The following is a 19,040-nucleotide window of genomic DNA, read 5'->3' on the forward strand; positions in this document are numbered from 1 at the left end:
AAAATGGCACCCAAGAGCTTATGCAGCATGCAAGAGAATCCACACAGCTCCAACAACAGAAAGATGGATTTTCATCACAAAGCATACATGTACGCCCTGCTTCCCTTCTTTTCGCTTGAAGTGTTAAGCAGTTGTGTGGATAAGTGCAAAAGCCCAGATCTGGAAATTATGAACTTTTCTTAAAGAAATTGGAGTCATCACTGAACAAAGTAAATAAAATGAACAGTGATTTGATAATCTGTTGCGACTTCAACTTTGATTTTCTCACAAAAAATAGAAACAGAGTTGCCCTTTCGAGCCTTGCAACATCCTACAGTTTAAAGGCAGAAGGTTTTTGGTCAGTTTCTACTCAGCACTTCAGAAAAAATTTTCAATGTAGGCCTTAGTGACCATCTTGCTGAAATACAAAGGTTGAATGTAAAAGGTAGTACTGTTAACAAGATGTCTTTAAGAACCACATGTAGAAGCTATAGTCAGGATAATATAAATTACTTAACTTAATAAAAAAAGAAAAATGGTCACAGGTTTACAAAAATAATGATCAAAATGAAAAATTCAACATCTGATTTGATACATTAACCTGTGGTGAGTTTTCACAGTCTAGGTGATATGATAGTGAATTATTACCAACTGCACTGTGCTCTGTACACATCATTTTATTTCCACTTAGAACAATAAATTTAATATGAAAGCACAGAGTGTACTAACTATGAGTCCAGAAGAGTGCGTATACATCGTCTGTCAGTGATATTGTTTAGAGTCCCCACAGAGTCCCCCCATGGAGTGTAGAGCACAGGTGGGGGCACTACCATTGTGATGAATAGCTGCTGTCACTTATGTCATATTGTAATCCTTGAGGTGTCACAGAGGGGAGGGAGGGGGGGGGGGAGGGGGGCATTGAAATCAGCTGAAAACTGAGGTGGCACTTCGCCATCCCCTGTTGTTGGCTTGTGTGGGTAACACTGGACATTCACGTTCCACTGATGTGGGATGTAACAATGAAAGTGGTGTGGTATCAGTGGAGAGATCTTTCAGGGCTCACGGTGGCTTCAGACAGTTGATTGCCACCATTTTTTGTTCACCGTTGACCTTGGTTTGGAAGGTGTTGTCACTGTGGCTGATGAATCGGTATGGGCTCTTGTAGGGGGGTGTGAGTGCTGGTCGGACTGTGTTGTCACGCAGCATGACAAATTGCGTCATGGCCAGAGCCTTGTGCATGAAGGTAGGTAGTGCTTTATGAGCCTATGGCAATGGGATTGTGATGCACTGAATTCTTCTCTGTGCCACCTGTAGTAGTTCTGGTAATCATTGTGGGCCGTTGCCCATCAGTAGTCACAGTGTCTCTCCATAATGTAATTTGGCCAGGAACACCTGTAGATCCTCTTTTGTGGCAGTTCACACCCCTAGCAAGACCCAAGGGAGTGCTTCTACTCATTCACTGCTTTCACTGTTCTGTGCCACCTCTTGACAAGACCATTACTCTATGGGTGGTATATGCTGTCGTATGCCAGCAGTGAATGCTGCACACGCTGCATAATGCTTCAAACAGCAAGGTCTCAAACCATCATCCTTGGTCCATTGTTATTGTGAATGGACACCTGAACTGGGCAATCCATCTATGCAGCTATGGCTACCACTGTTATGTTGGTCATTGGTGTCATCTTAGTCCATCGATGTTGGTCATTGGTGTCACCTTAGTACATCATGTCACACGATCACACATGCAGAGGTTGTATTTTTGTCCTAATGATATGTGAAAAAATCATCCCCTTGGAACTGTGAAGTAGCCTAGCAGTGGTTGCGTGTGATGGCTGACTTTGCTTTATTGATGGATAACGCAAGTGCAGCCGGCCAGAGTGGCCGTGTGGTTGTAGGCTCTGCAGTCTGGAGCCGAGCGACCGCTACGCTCGCACGTTCGAATCCTGCTTCAGGCATGGATGTCCTTAGGTTAGTTAGGTTTAATTAGTTCTAAGTTCTAGGTGACTGATGACCTCAGAAGTTAAGTCGCATAGTGCTCAGAGCCATTTGCAAGTGCATGTCCATACTTTGCAGTCACTTTTAATGTTTGGCCCTACAAGCTTAATTGTGGACCATATTCCCAGTTGGAAAAGATTGTGTAATGACCAAAAAGTGACTTTGCAAAAGGACACTGGGACCAGTGGCTGTTGTTTTCCAAGTGAAGAATCAAAGAGTAGAACTGCATCTGTGTCTGATAGCTGACAATGTCCAATCTTGAAACTGGTTGCTGGGTCAGAAGTACGTGCCAAAATCAATGGATCTGACATCAGTTCCCATGCCATTTTGAGACAGTCCAGTTGAAGTGATATGGTATTGATCCATGAAAGGTAGTCCACCACTATGTTATCCGCTCCATTAAGTAGCAGACATCCATAGTAAATATAAATTGTCTCAGAATAACTCATGTTGATGGATGTTGATCAGTTTATGGTCTGTATAAATTACAACTGCTCCCCCGTCAATATCTTCACTGAAGCGGTGGACAGCCTCATAGATTACTAAAAGTTCTTGGTCAAATGCAAAATACTGTGTTTGGGCTTTCAAGAGCCTTCTGGAGAAAAACCAGAATGGTTGCACTTGCTCATCAATGATTAGTCGGAGTACCATCCTTATTGCTACCTTGCTGGCATTGTTATTAGTTGTAAGAAGCATGCCTGGTACCAGGTGGGCTAAAGCCACTGCTGAAACCAAACTACCAATTGAATGTGTGAAAGCCACTTGAAAATCGTCAGTCCATGTGGGCCGGCAATGTTCATGGATGTTTGGTCATTTTAATGCATCAGTGAGGGTAGCCTGGATGTCTGTTGCATTTGGGATGTTTGTCTGGTAAAATTTAAGATCCTGAGACATTACTGGAGGTCGTGGAACAATTGTGTAATGACCAAAAAGTGACTTTGCAAAAGGACACTGGGACCAGTGGCTGTTGTTTTCCAAGTGAAGAATCAAAGAGTAGAACTGCATCTGTGTCTGATAGCTGACAATGTCCAATCTTGAAACTGGTTGCTGGGTCAGAAGTACGTGCCAAAATCAATGGATCTGACATCAGTTCCCATGCCATTTTGAGACAGTCCAGTTGAAGTGATATGGTATTGATCCATGAAAGGTAGTCCACCACTATGTTATCCGCTCCATTAAGTAGCAGACATCCATAGTAAATATAAATTGTCTCAGAATAACTCATGTTGATGGATGTTGATCAGTTTATGGTCTGTATAAATTACAACTGCTCCCCCGTCAATATCTTCACTGAAGCGGTGGACAGCCTCATAGATTACTAAAAGTTCTTGGTCAAATGCAAAATACTGTGTTTGGGCTTTCAAGAGCCTTCTGGAGAAAAACCAGAATGGTTGCACTTGCTCATCAATGATTAGTCGGAGTACCATCCTTATTGCTACCTTGCTGGCATTGTTATTAGTTGTAAGAAGCATGCCTGGTACCAGGTGGGCTAAAGCCACTGCTGAAACCAAACTACCAAACTACCAATTGAATGTGTGAAAGCCACTTGAAAATCGTCAGTCCATGTGGGCCGGCAATGTTCATGGATGTTTGGTCATTTTAATGCATCAGTGAGGGTAGCCTGGATGTCTGTTGCATTTGGGATGTTTGTCTGGTAAAATTTAAGATCCTGAGACATTACTGGAGGTCGTGGAACAATTGTGATCAGGGGAGATTTCATACAAGTGCCAGCCGGTCATCCATTGTACATATTCCTGAAGCAGAGATGGTGTATCCTAGAAATGTGACTTCTTTCTGGAAAAGCTGAAATTTGTCCTTGTTAATTTCAATGCCCGCTTCATCTAAGGCACAAGAACTTGCTTGAGGTGTCTGTCAAGTGCTCCATTGTCTTTAGAGAACACTAATATATCATCTATGTAGATGTAGCAGTGAGGAAATGCTCCCACATCTTCTCAGTGTTTTGACCCCATATGGCATTACCAAGAACTCAGACAAACTGAAAGGCATAATGATTGCAATTTTTTGAATATGCTTTCTTGCAATCAGTGCTAGTTTGTGGATAAAGTCTTGAATGTTTGGTACTGGGTAGGAGTCATGTACAGTTCAAGCATTCAATGTACAGTAATCACTGCACGCGTGTACTGTCCTGCCTTTCTTCGGAACCACTTTCATTTGCGAGGCCCATAGGCTGTCAGATTGTTGAAGCACACCACACGACATTATTTGATTGACTGCTTCTGCTTTTGCAGTGTTGACTTTTTAACGATCTAGTCTACACAGCTTGTGTTGTACCACGGGTTCCAGTGTAATGATAATCCTATGGACCATTACATTTTGTATGGCACACAAATACACTGACTGCAGTGACACTGGCATGGGCCAGGGAGGCAGGCGAGGCAGAATGCAAAGTACATACCTGTGCCAACTTGTCCACCCAAGTTGACTGTGGGCGTGGTTCTGGTGCAGTCGATGAGGAAGCTCTGGGTCCCATAGATCAGCATGTGCATTGCTGTTTTAATGCGTCAACTATATCAGAGGCCATGTTGAGCTCCTGGGTAAGTGACTGAAGTTGCAGGCACAATGAGGGGCTTTCTTCACGCGCATCCAGGAATTGTAAGTGGTTTGTAGTCAACTTGTCCAGTGCAGTGAATGTTTGTTGCATAAGGTGGCACTGATGCGGAGGATGGAATGGTGGATGATGATGTGTGTGTCATGGTGGTACAATGCTAACCATTAGAACTCAGAGGAAAGTTTGAAGTGTCACAAGAAGTCCACCCTGACAACTGGTTGCATGACATTGGCTACGTAGGAAGTCCACATGGTCCACATGCATTGTACTCCATTGGTGAAAGTCACTGTTCTGGTCATGGTGTCACATACCTGTATAGGACTGTCACTGGTGGCCAGGAAGTGCAGATATTCTAAGGTGTATCACACCATAGCAAGGTGATGTGGGAGTATACAGATGTTGGACCCTGTGTCAATCAGTAACTGAGTGTCGTCTACGACATCTGTGTTGACAATGCTTCCACCTCCTCGCATGGTGATCGTAGTCAGTAGGCGACTTGTTGTTATGTGGCAGGTGAGTGTGCCTATTTCTCCCCACTGGTAGCATTTGGGTGCCAGTACAGAGATTGGCATTTTTGTGCCTTACTACTGAATGTTCAGTGGTACCAGCATGCAGCATCAGCGTTGTCTGATTCAGTCATGGTAGTTCGTTGTGGTGGCTGAATGTCACTACTGCTGGGGCAGTGCAGATGTAGTTCAGTAGTGAGTTGTGGTGAACCAACATTGCAGTGTGGCATGACGTTGTGGGGCGATCTGTCTGGGTGGCAGCTGTCCTGACATGCAAAGGCGTATATTCTGTTGGCCAGTGTGAGTCTGTTTTCCTTCGGTTGCTGCTCGTGGACTATCAGTGCTGTTTGGACTGCAGTCAGCTACTTTGCAACCCAGATTGTTCACAATGTGTAATCATTGATGACCTTTGTGTGACGGAGTGCCATTGTCAACACTTAATATAGTTATTGTTCCGGTGGGTGTGTGAATCTTCTCAGAATCACTCATTTTGCCACCTCATATTTATTGGAGGGTGGCAGTGACAGGAGGATTTCACTCGGTGTGCTCATCTAAGTGACATATTAGTGCAACGAATTTTTCTGAACTGTGTTATGTCATAGTGTGCAAAAGGCATTCAGCTGTAGCAAACCATAACATTGCATCATCCACACGGAATGGCAGGAGCTTAATGTTTGGCTTGGTGAGGGGGCATGGTGTGCTAACAGCTTACATGTGTGTTGGATGTTGTGGTTTGTAGTTCCTGTACTGTCTGCTGTATGGTAACTGTGGTGGCAGTGGCAACATGGCACCGTGACTGTTTTCCAGCTGCTGTTGTTCCATCGTGATATGGAATGCCGCCTGAGATGAGTCCTTGGAAGCTTGAAATGCAGGATATTTGCCACAGTTGCCTGGTGACATTATGCCATTGAGGTTGGCACCATGGTAGTCACCATTGGAGGAAAGCCAGTTGATAATGTAGGGGTGGAAGCCCATTGTTGTTGTTGTTGTTGTGTGGCCCGCATTGGTGACACAGTGGTCATTCGAGGTGCGGTTTGTCACGTTAAATTTTGTATACAGTGAGGGCACTGTATTAATGCATACGTGGAGTACTGATGTAGTGTGCCTATTATTGGACCTGTAGAGTAACTAATGTTGCAAGTCATCATTGTCAACACACAAGATACACTAGTAATTTGAGGTTGATCAAAATTTTCACTTTGTTCACTATGTCAGCAGTCACTGTCACTTCACACATCCACAGCACTCACACTGGTGTTGGTCGAAAGTCTGGCAAGAAGGTGTAGTAAGCATGGCACGTACGCTGGTGATCACAATCAAAAATGCAAATCACATATTCACGACTCAGTGTCATTAATGTGCTGGTTTTCATACTCTAGTCTGAACTATTACCAACCACGCTGCCCTCTGTACACACTGTTTTATTTCGACTTAGCACAATATGTAGCATCTGTTCAATACTAAACCACAGAGTGTACTAACTATGGCTCCAAAAGTGAGTGTATACATTGTCCATCAGCAATATTATTGTTCAGAGTCACCACAAACCCATTTCTTTTTAACTACATTTCTGCAGAAAACTTTAGCAACAAGGGGCAATTATAGTACAAACAGTTGGATCACAAGGGCGATACAGGTTTCATACCAGAAGAAGAGACTACTTCATAAAATGTATAACTTAAATAATTCCTCACTTGAATTACACATATACTATAAAAATATTTCACAATGCTAAGAAAATTAATAAGAGCAGCAAAAACAATGCATAATGATGAATACATTTATAAATCAACAAATGAAGTGAAGGACATGTAGAGAGTTACACACACACACACACACACACACACACACACACACACACACACACACACACACACACAAAATCTGGCAAAAATAGAGCATCATGTACAAGAAAATAAAAAGCTAACAAACTCCTTAAAAGAAGCGAACATGTTTAGCAACTCTTTTATAAGTGTTACTGATAATATGATAAAATCAAACATAAATAAGAATATTAAATTAAATTAATATAAAAGAAGTACATGCAGTAGGTCAATGTACATCAGCAACGTCTAACAAGATAAAGTATCAAAAGCAATAAAAGGACTAAAAAACTCAAAAACTGCAGGCATTGATGATGCCCCTGCAACAATCTTAAGGAAGTGTGCTCTGAACCTAATTGAAATACTTGCACACTTATGTGACTACTCACTTCAAGCAGGCACTTTTCCTAATGTACTGAATACATCTAAGATTATTCCGGTATATATAAAAAGTGAGAGAGATAATGTAAATAACTACAGACCGATCACAGTTTCCTCTTGCATTTCAAAAATATTGGAAAATTTTATAGATGACAAACTTACAGAATTTGTAAAGAAAAGCAATATCCTACGTAATGAGCAACAAGAATTCAGAAGTGAGAGGCCAACAAGAATGGCCATGTATGAGGGCATCAACTGTGAATCTAGCCTGATGGACAAGAATCATTAGTCAACAGAAGTATTTATCAGTCTATCAAAAGCTTTTGAATTGGTGGATCAAAGGATTCTGCCATCAATGCTTGAAAGGTATGATTTCTGAGGTCTGTCCCGCAACTGGTTCAGTTCCTTCCTGGGCAAAAATAAGTAAGCAGTAAGCATCAAGTGCACTAATAAGTAACAAAAAATTATTTCTCAACACGTCAAACATGGAAAGTCCAGGATGGGACAACAACCTGCCTCAGGGCTTACATCCCTGCCATAGATCTAGATGTAAGACCTATCACATAAATCATTGCATTACCACCTACTCCAGTCCTATTACAGGCTTCTCCTATCCCATCAAATACCTGACTACCTGTGAAAGCAATCATGTGATCTATAAATTAAGCTGCAGCCACTGTGCTGCTATCTACTTGGGCATAACAACTAACATGCTGTCCGTATGCATGAATGGCCACCACCAAACTGTGGCCAAGAGGCAGCTGGACCACCCAGTTGCTGAACATGCTGCCCAACATGATGCACTTCACTTCAATGACTGCTTCACAGATGCACCATCTGGATCCAACCTACCAACATCAGCTTTTCTGAGTAGTACCAATGTGCAGGTGAAATCTCACCTAGCAGTCCATACTGTGCCCACCATGTCCCTGCTGCATCCTTCCCCATCCCTATTCTGCCACTTACCTCAACAGGTTGTTGCACAAGTCAGATGCAGTTACAGTTCACAGTAGGGCCCTAGCACCCACAGACAATGGCTATGCGTGTGTGTGAGTCGTGTTTGTGAAAGTTTTTTTTTATTTTAGTAGAAGAACTGTTTTTATCAGAAAGCTTAAATGTTCAGCAGTCTTTCACTGTGCCTGTCTGCAGCTAAACACCTACTCCATATGGTGAGCAACAATCTATCCTTTTCATATTCTTGTTGTTTCTGTACTCTTGTCAGACTATAATCAAATATGGTGTACCCAAGGATCAGTAATAGTACCACTTCTGTTCCTTCTGTATATTAATGATCTAAGCTTAAATGTGTACACTCATACAACAATAATGCCACAATTCTACTCAGGGGAAAGTAACAACTATTATGAAAAGGATAGATTGCTACTCACTGTAAGGATGGTACATTGAGTTGCAGACAGTTATAACAAAAAGACTGTTACTCACAGAGCTTTTGACCAGTCTTCTTCAGAAAAGGAAGGGAAACACACACACACACACACACACACACACACACACACACACACACACACACACACACCTTGATTCCTACATTATGCTGGCTGGATACATCTCCTAAGGATTTCGGAAAAATTATTTGCTCTCTAATGGTATTTTTGATTGATAATGAAAGTGAATTTAGAATGAACCAAAAAATTCATAACCACAATACTAGGAGGAAGGAATGTTGGGTTTATTGGCATTTGCCTGGAGTGATTTAGGGAGATCTTGGAAAACTTAAATCTGGACAGTTGGATGTGGGTTTGAACTGTCATCTTCCTGAATGCGAGTCAAGTGTGCTAACCACTTCACCACCTTGCTTGGTAACTACAATATTAGAAGTGAAAAGAATTTCCATATACTGTAAATAGATCTCTGTTGAGGTCAACCATGGCTAAAATAATCCATGTTTCTCAAATAAACCACCTTCAGCTGTATATGAACTTTCACAGGAACATGATGGATTTCATAATGTCAAATTGCATCTTCAGGCGCACATCTACAAGATAGCAAATGTAGAATCGACGTCATGACAAAAATAAATAAATAAAACAACAACTCAGATACCTATCCTAATAATCTATGCTCTACGGCAACCAATATGAAATTCTCACATGTCTGTTAAGCATTTAAACCCTGATAAGGGAATGAGGGGACTCAATCTTCTAAAAATAAAATACTGTTACTTGAAACAAGCAGGATGTTATAGTTCAAATTGACCAGTAGACAACTTGCCATGTTGAAAGTGCATTTACCTACAATGGAAAGAGCAAAATAAGAAAACAAGAAAAGGTAAAAAGCCCCAGTTAGCAACACTGAAAGCTCATGGTTGAGAAAACCCACTTCATACCAGGAAGTGGCAACCCTCCTACCACCTTTCCGTGCAGGGCTACAATGCTAGTCATTGTGCTCATGTCTGTTATGAGTGGCACAAGCACCACCACATGCATAGCAGGAAGTTACAAACATTTTCACGCATATCCAAATATCACAGGAATGATTGAATTCCCCTTTGACACAACACAACCATATAAATTATAAATTACTTCAGTGTAAAAGTTATTAAAACCAAAAGACCAGACACAAGAGCATACAACAAGCCCAGAATCAATAACCATGCAGTTGAACAACTATGGCATTACGCCCTTGAAAGAAAATCATATCAGTTTTTCAAATGGTCAATTTGAACTACAATGCCCTGCTTGTTGTGGGTAACAGTATTTTATTTTGAGAAGGTTGAGTTCTCTCCTTTCCATATCAGGGCTTAAATATTTTACTGATAGTTAGTATTTTATATTGGTCATCATAGAGCATAGATTACTAGGATACGTATCTGTTCTTTTTTAATCATAATGTTGACTGTACATTTCCTATCTTCTAGATGCACACCAGACATGATTTGACATCATAAAACTGGCTGTGTTCCTGTAAAAGTTCATATACAACTGAAAGTGTTTTATTTCAGAAACATAATTTCCTGCATCCTGCATCAAAATGGAGTTTTATATTCTGGCACAAAAGTCTGTAATAGGTTTCCAGCAGATATCAGGCTGAAAATTATAAATCACTAGACATTCAAAATTGAAGTAACCTTATGAGTCACTCCTATAATGTAGAAGAATATTTGTACTCTGGGGATGTAAACGCCAGTTAACACTGATGTTCATATTAAATGAATTTTTAAATTTTCCTATATATAGCCAGCTGTCAGTGTTATCTGAAATCAGCGAAGTTAGATAAGCATTTAGTGTGAACTAGTTGATAAAATCAGCTGCAGCTCGTCTGTTAATCATCACTTGTCTCATTCCACATCCGGGATTTATGGAATATTATGTGTGAATGCATGTTTTGATTTCTTACCATACTCACTATCAGTGAAATAGCAGTATTAAGTTTGAGTCACTATTAGATAATAATAATAATAATAATAATAGCTTTATTCAACATCAAATGGTACACTGCACATGTACGAAGAAACAGTAATGATTAAAGTTATTTGTACAATACACAAGACACATTCTTCTGAATACGTCATTAATTTACAACAAAATTACAATAAGATGTTTACTGATTTCTATTCACATAATTTCACAAAGCATTTTTGTTCTTCATATAAGTATGGTACTCTTCTAATGAGTAGAAAGGGTGTACTACTAAAAGTTTCCTAAGTTGATGTTTCAGTTTAATTGTAGGAAGAGCCATGACTGCACTAGGTAGTGCATTAGCTAATTTTATACATGCATACTGAGGCCCCCTTTCGTAAAGTGCTGTTCTGTGGCTGCCAATGTAAAATCTTTCTTTATTTCTAGTATTGTACTGGTGGAAATCTGAATAAGTGTTTGGGTGCAGTCTTTTCACAGGCAATATGGCTTTTAGAATGTATTTGTTTACAACAGTTAACACCTCTGTTTTTGGAAACAAGTTGCGACAAGATTCCCTATATTTTGCTCCACAGATTATTCTCACACCCCTTTTTTGAAGAATGAGTAGCTTATCTAGATTAGCTTTGGTTGTTGCCCCCCAAATTTCAATACCGTAGTTCAAGTGAGAGGAGAAAAGAGCATGGTATGCAGTCTTTAGGACTACGGTGTCTCTACAGAACTTGCTAATAGTACTGATTGCAAATACATTTTTTGACAACTTAGTTGCTAGGGAGTCAATATGTGTGTCCCATTTCAGGTTGCTTTGGATTGTTATGCCAAGGAATTTTACACTAGACTCTTTCTTTACCAATTCGTTGCCCATGTATAATTTCATTTCATTATTCAAACTACTTTTGTTAAACTCCATCAAACATGTTTTACTGGTGCTTACATGTAAGTGGCTTTCATTAAAAAACTGAACAATTTCTTTTGTCACATTATTGCACTCTGCCTCTAGTTCATTACATGATTCCTTTTTACATACAATGGACGTGTCATCGGCATAGAGAACAATTTTGGAATTTATAGTACAGTATTTAATATCATTTACATAGATCAAGAACAGAAGGGGGCCCAGTACCGAGCCCTGGGGCACACCATATTTTATGCACGTGATCTCTGATTTGTAGACACCACTTTCCGTTTTAAGTAGAACAAACTGTTTTCTATTGCTCATATAACACTTTATTAGGTCATAAACAGCGCCTCTAATTCCCATTTTCCATAGCTTGTCTAATAGGATGTCAACGTTCACACAATCAAAGGCCTTTTCCAGGTCTAGGTATACACCTGCCACATGTTCCTTGCTTTCAATACCCCTTATCATCTCTTCAATTAGTTGAGCAGCTGCAGTGCTAGTTGATTTACCTTTTAGGAATCCATTTTGATTTTTGAACATCAGGTTGTGTTTGTTAAGAAAGTTTATAATCCTGTTGAATATAACTTTCTCAACTATTTTGGAAAAGACGGGAAGGATTGAGACTGGTCTGTAGTTTTCTATTTTGTTGTTGTAACCTTTCTTAAAAATGGGTGTTACCTGTGCTGTTTTGAGTCTGTCTGGTTCAAATGGCTCTGAGCACTATGGGACTTAACATCTGAGGTCATCAGTCCCCTAGAACTTAGAACTAATTAAACCTAACTAACCTAAGGACATCACACACATCCTTGCCCGAGGCCGGATTTGAACCTGCGGCCGTAGCAGCAGCGCAGCTCCGGACTGGAGCCCCTAGAACCGCACGACCACCGCGGCCGGCGAGTCTGTCTGGAAAGGTGCCTGATTCTATTATATTGTTGACTGCTGCAGACAGAGGTACAGAGACATTCTGGCTACAGGCTTTTAAAACATTAGTATTAATCTGACCACTCCTCACAATGTTTCAGGGTGAAACAGGTTCTGTTGTTTCCAGTTATGAGGATAAATAGCACAGCTTGCTGCAACAAAGTGTAGATGTGAAGCCTGCTTCTTCCACATTCCATTTCTGACATTAGAGCAATTTATAGCCCATTTGGCATCCTGTCAGTTTTTAGTGTATCAGTCCAGTGCTTGAGCAAAAGAACACATAAAACTACATCTGTACCTCTGTATAACTACTTACATTTCTAGTTCAATTATTTCCCACACAGTTTTTTCTATTTACTAGTCAGTACTTATTCTATTAGGATAAAAGTTGCACATATAAACTTGTTTCTGTGCACTCAGAGTCTGTCCGTTTCCCACAGTTTATATTGGTTGCATGTGCACTGTTACTTTATCTGATATTGCCACATGTAATTTATGTTCATAACTATGCTTCCTATCATCTACTGTGTAAGGTTTACACTATTTACACTAACATTCATTCCTTTTTTTCACCTTCCTTTTACAGACTGCCATGTTCTGGGTTTTATTTCTGTTCTGACTAAATAGCACCTATGGTACTTGAAGTTTGAAAAACTGTCAGTTTACAGTTCATTGGCTTGTTTTATTTATTTATTTATTTATTTATTTCTTGTTCCATAGATCCAGTTAGTGAGTCAATCACAAGGATATGGAACGTGTCAAATTGTACAGGTTTCAATTTAAACTTACAATAAATACAAGGGCAATTCAATGGCAAATTGTACATAGTTTAAGTAAGACGTACAATAAATACAGTAACAGATACAATGTCAGCTAGATAACATAACTACCATTTGACAGAAAAAGGAGTTTCAAATAGAGGTTAAAGATAAGAGCACAAAGTTAAATCAGATGTTAGACCTACAAGAGTAAATACATGTATGGCCAATCTGCTGTTACAAAAAGTGCGCTAATGCCCAAATGCACAATAAAGTCAATTGAACTACTTCTAGACACAATAAGTTTAGTGATGGTATACATTTTCTTTCAGGTATTCATCCACAGTATAATAAGATTTCTCTGTCAGGTAATCTTTGAGAACTTGTTTAAATTTTGGCAGTTCTGTATGAACACATTTGATATGTAGTGGTAGAGCATTGAACAGCTTAATGCTGGAGTAGTAAACTCCTTTTTGTACCAGAGTAAGACGTTTCATTTCTAAATGTAGATTGTTTTTGTTTCTGGTGTTATAACCATGGAATTTACTGTTGTCTTGGTAGATGGAATAATTTTTGCACACAAAGGTCAGCAAGGAAAAAATATACTTTGAGGCAGTTGTTAGGATACCTATCTTCCGAAACAAGTGCCTGCAAGAGTGTCTTTGATGGACCCCACACATTATTCTGATTGCTTTTTTTTGGATGGTGAAAACTTTTTTTGCAAGTGGTTGGTTCCCCCAGAATATGATAGCATATGACATCAATGAGTGGAAGTAGCCAAAGTAGGCAACCTTAATAGTGTCAACTTCAGCCACTGAAGAAATTACCCGTAATGCAAATTTTGCCGAGCTAAGTTTTTTACATAGATGAAGAATGTGAACTGACCAATTACATTTACTGTCTATGTAAGCACCCAGGAATTTTGTGTCTTCAACTTTCTGTATTGGTTGATCTCTACATTTTACGTTAATTTCATCGGGATTACTTTGTGATGTATGGAACCTCATATAATGAGTTTTATCTGCATTGAGCGAGAGACCATTTGAGGAGAACCAATTTAAGATGTCATTAAAAACAGTATTTGTAGTTTTTTCAAGATCATGATCAATCAAATCGTCAATTAGAATTGTGGTATCATCGGCAAACAGGGTAAATTTGCTGTTTGTCTCAGAACAAAGAGGAAGATCATTAATAAAGATGAGGAAAAGCAGTGGGCCCAAAACGGAGCCTTGAGGCACACCACACGTTATCGTGCCCCATTCAGACGAGACAGGTTCTCCAGAAGAGCCATTTAGCATTACAGTCTGCTTCCGATCCTGTAGATATGATTGTAGCCACAAGCGAACAGTACCACCTAAACCATAGTATTCTGCCTTTTTCCAAAGAATTTGGTGGTTTACACAGTCAAAGACTTTCGTAAGATCACAAAAAATACCCACTGGAGACATTTTTTTGTTAATGGCTTCCAAAACTTGGTTGCTGAAAGAGAATATTGCCTGTTCAGTACAAAGACTGGCATGAAACCCAAACTGATTTTTGCTTAAGATACTGTGGAAGTTGAGATGGTCTACAATCCTCCTGTGCATGAGTTTTTCTAGAATTTTCGAGAAGGTAGTTAATAGGGATATTGGGCGATAGTTTGTAACAATGCTTTTATCACCTTTTTTAAAGAGAGGAATCACTACAGCCAACTTAAGTCTGTCAGGGACAATCCCATCTTGTAGGGATGCATTGTATATGTTGCATAAGACGGGACTAACAAATTTATAACAGTGTTTCAGTATTTTACTAGAAATATTGTCCACACCAGCAGAATTTTTAATTTTTAATGATCTAATTACTCTTATGACTTCGCTTACAGTAACTGGAGGTAAGGATAGCTGTGGGATTCTGTTGCTAATAGCTTTCTGTAGGAGGGACAATGATTCTTCCATAGAACCATTACAGCCTGTCTTCTCTGTTGCTCTCAAAAAGTGGTTATTAAATATTTCTGCAACCAACTCAGGTTTCTTTATGATACTGTCCCCTGTATTAATCTCTACCTGAGACATGTTCCCTGTTGTCCTGCCAGTTTCCCTCTTTATTACATTCCATATAGTTTTAATTTTATTTTCTGAGCTTTCAATTTCTGATTTTATGCACATACTTTTAGATTTATTTATAACCTTCTTGAGAATGCTACAGTAAAGTTTGTAGTGTTGTCGTTTCTTTGGATCATTACAAGTCCTGAGAGAACTGTATAACATCCTCTTTGTTCTACAAGATGTTATTATCCCTGTAGTGATCCAAGACTTCTTGGCATTGCCTATATGACTATTTCTAACTACTTTTTTGGGAAAGATGGACTCAAATACAGACATGAATTCATTTAAAAATGAATTGTACTTTTTGTTTACATCTGTTTCCCTATAAACTCGGCTCCAGTCTATCTCTTTTAGTCTATCATTGAATTTTTTAAGGCCCTGTTCATTTATTATCCTAAAAGATTTCCAAGAATGCTCGGAACTGTTGCACACACTGATGTAATTGAGCCTAAGCAATTGACCACCATGATCAGAAAGGCCAAGGATTGGATGTACAGTGATCTCATTGCATTTAGACTTATCTGTAAATATATTATCTATCAGACTTTTACTGTTAACAGTAATCCTAGTTGGGATGTGTGATAACTCCTAAATCATAATCCATATATTTTCTTCTAGCTATTTGGCTGCACTTCACTGTTGCTGAGTGTTTGTTCAGAATTTTCTTTTTTTGTGCCAAATCCCTGTAATATCCATTTTACCACTCTGTGTGTTTTTCACTGTTTATGTCTGTTTGGCCTAGTATTTTTAACACTCGTTCTGAGTTATTTATCACAAATACTATGATACTAGGCCTGTTTGCCCAAGATGACATGAGAGCTGATAACAATTTCTCTTCCATTAACAGCTGAATTAAATATCTGTTCTTTGAGACTTCTTGTTCCATAACTTCTTCTGGCATTGAACACAGTCCTATGCGTCATACTATTCAACAGACACTCATATTTTCAGTTGCTTCTGCAGTGGCACTGTTTCTCTCTCACTGACATTGTCATATAGGCCTATTTCCAGTTTTATGAACTTCCCTTATAATTTTCGTCAGCCCACTCGGTTTCACAATTGGCATCCTCTAATCCTTACATTATCTTACTATGTATTCCCTTGCAGTCTAATTGATGTTCCTACATTTCTCTGCTGGTTGTTTGGAAAAATTTCTACTTTTCTTATACAACCTGCCTAACTGAATCTTAAATTCATTTTTAGCTATCAGTGGACCTAAGAATTCTTTCTAATCCTTTTCCTCACATTCTCATTCTGTCTTGTTTCCTTCTTTCTCCCATTTCTGTTCCTTTTCTTTGCATTGCAGCTCTCATTTCACTTCTCTTTATCTTCTCTCATTTCTTTTTTCAGACACACTCGTTTTTTCTTGTTCTGGCATATCTTCTTCTCTTCCTGATACCTTAGGGCTTCCATTACATCCCTAAAATATTTCCTAATGTTCTGCATGAGTTCCTTTGAAGCATTTCTGTTTTTGAATATCTAGTGAAGTGTGCAAGTATTATTACTTGCAAATCTTAATACATGATCAATTATTACAGAATTTCCCAGTTTCGTGGTCACCATCTAACTTTCATTATTCTGGCATACTGAATAACTATCTTTTAATAATAACATATAAACTAATTTAAAAGTCTTAGGTCAACAGAAGCACATATAAATCACCATTAAAAGAATATATATATATATATATATATATATATATATATATATATATATATATATATGTGCAGCCTGAAGGGAAAAATGAAAATTTGTACGAAGGCCAGGATTTGTCGCTTCAGACTGCATATATGCATCACAGATATCTGAGAGTTGAAAAAGTCTCTGAACCATATAGTTCCATTTCATGAAAAGAATTATTTTACACAAGCAGCCTGCAGCACAGCTTTGAAGTTCCTATAAAGCAGTACACAGTAACTGAAGTTCTTGGATCTGTGACACATTTTGCAGGTTTGGTGGAAGATGTGCATCTCTGCTGTCATTACTCTTACTAGATGCTATCAGCATCATCCATTTTTTTGTATGCCCAATAATATTACACTCTGCACTGTGATATCTGTTCTCTTATCCATAGTTGGCATACTTGTGGATTGTAACTGTATAAATTAAAGACAAACTAGAAATTATGAAGACTGTGAAATGAAGTTATAAAAACTCTCTGACACCTTGCAGACAAATAGAGGCCTAACTAAAGTTAAAATAGGTCCCATACTCTTAGTTGCTATTGTGTAAAACGTTTTCATGAAAAACATGGATCCAATTTATGACTGGGTAAATTTAATGATCTAAGCCAGTTCCAGAAAGAACAGCCAGTACCATCATGGTAGATCTACCATTTCACCATCATTGCAGCAAATGCACTAAAGTAAGTACCACTTATCAGATTAAAACATGCATATATGATTAACACATCATTAACCTTGATTCATCACTTTTGGAAACCCTATCCCACTGGTTTACACTCAACAGTGCAACATTGTTCTCAGCTTTCTAAGAGATGTCCTACATTTGTTTTTATAATTAATGGCTTTCTGACACCAGCACAACCACAATAACAAAGTCTAGTCTACATCATCTACATGACTACTTAGCAGAGGATTCGATGAACCAGTTTCAGACTTTTTTTGACTGTTTCACTTTCAAATAACAATTGGGAAAAATGAACCCTTAAGCCTTTCCATCCAAGCTCTGATTTCTCTTATTTTGTTACAATGGTCACTTCTCCCTATAAAGGTGGGAGTCAGTAAAATATTTTTGCATTGGAAATTGGTGACTGAAATCTCACGAAACATCTTGCCACAGTGAAAAACGCCTTTGTTTTAATGATTACCACCCCAACTCATGTATCACACCCATGATATTCTCTTCCCTATTTTGCAATAATAAGAAATGAGCTGCCCTTCTGTGATTTTCTTTATGTCCTCAATCAGTCCTATCTAGTGAGGATCTCATACCATTGAGCATTAATCTAGCGGAGGATGGATAAGTGTAGTGTAGGTAGTCTTTAGTAGATTTCTTATATGTTCTAAGTGTTCTACCAGAACACAGCCTTGGTTTGCATTCCCCACAATGGTGTCAATTTAAATTGTTTGAAAGTGTAATCTCTAGGTATTTAGATGATCTGACAGCCTTTAGATTTGTCTGATTTTTTTGTTTAACCAAAATTTAATGGATTCCTTTTAGTATTCACATGGAAGACCTAATACTTTTCATTGTTTAGAGTCAGTTGCCACTTTTTGCACCACACAGGTATATTGTCTAAATATTTTGCAATTGGTTTTGATCTTCTGATGACTTTACTAATCATTGGTAAATGACAGCATCATCTGAAAACAGTCTAAGAATGCTGTTGAGAGTGTCCCCAGTATCATTTACAAAGACTAGAAACAGCAGAGGGCCTATAACACTTCCTTCGGGAATGCCAGATATAACTTCTTTCTTACTTGATAACTTTCTACTAATTGCTGTGGACTGCGTTCTTTTTGTCAGAAAATTGTGTATGCAGCTGCACAACTGTAATTGTACTCGGTAGACATTCTGTGGAATGGTGTCAAAAGCCTTCTGAAAACCTAAAAACGTGGAGTTAATCTGAGATCTCCAGTCAAAAGCACTCATTACTTCTTGTGAATAAAGAGCCAGTTTTCTTTCACAAGAATGATATTTTCTAAATCCATGCTCATTATATGTCAATAGATTGTTTCCTTTCAGATATTTCATAATCTTCAAACATAGAATATGTTCAGAAA

The 19,040-nt window shown here is 38.8% G+C and overlaps 1 protein-coding gene across 2 annotated transcripts in view; it reads right to left on the reverse strand.

Annotated features, from left to right (window-relative positions):
* The window catches only part of LOC126484167 (5-phosphohydroxy-L-lysine phospho-lyase-like), a 325,588-nt gene that overhangs the window by 83,064 nt on the left and 223,484 nt on the right, over positions 1–19,040 (reverse strand). The window lies entirely within an intron of this gene.

The sequence above is a fragment of the Schistocerca serialis genome, chromosome 1 (genome assembly GCF_023864345.2).
Source record: "Schistocerca serialis cubense isolate TAMUIC-IGC-003099 chromosome 1, iqSchSeri2.2, whole genome shotgun sequence".
NCBI classification, from domain to species: domain Eukaryota; kingdom Metazoa; phylum Arthropoda; class Insecta; order Orthoptera; family Acrididae; genus Schistocerca; species Schistocerca serialis.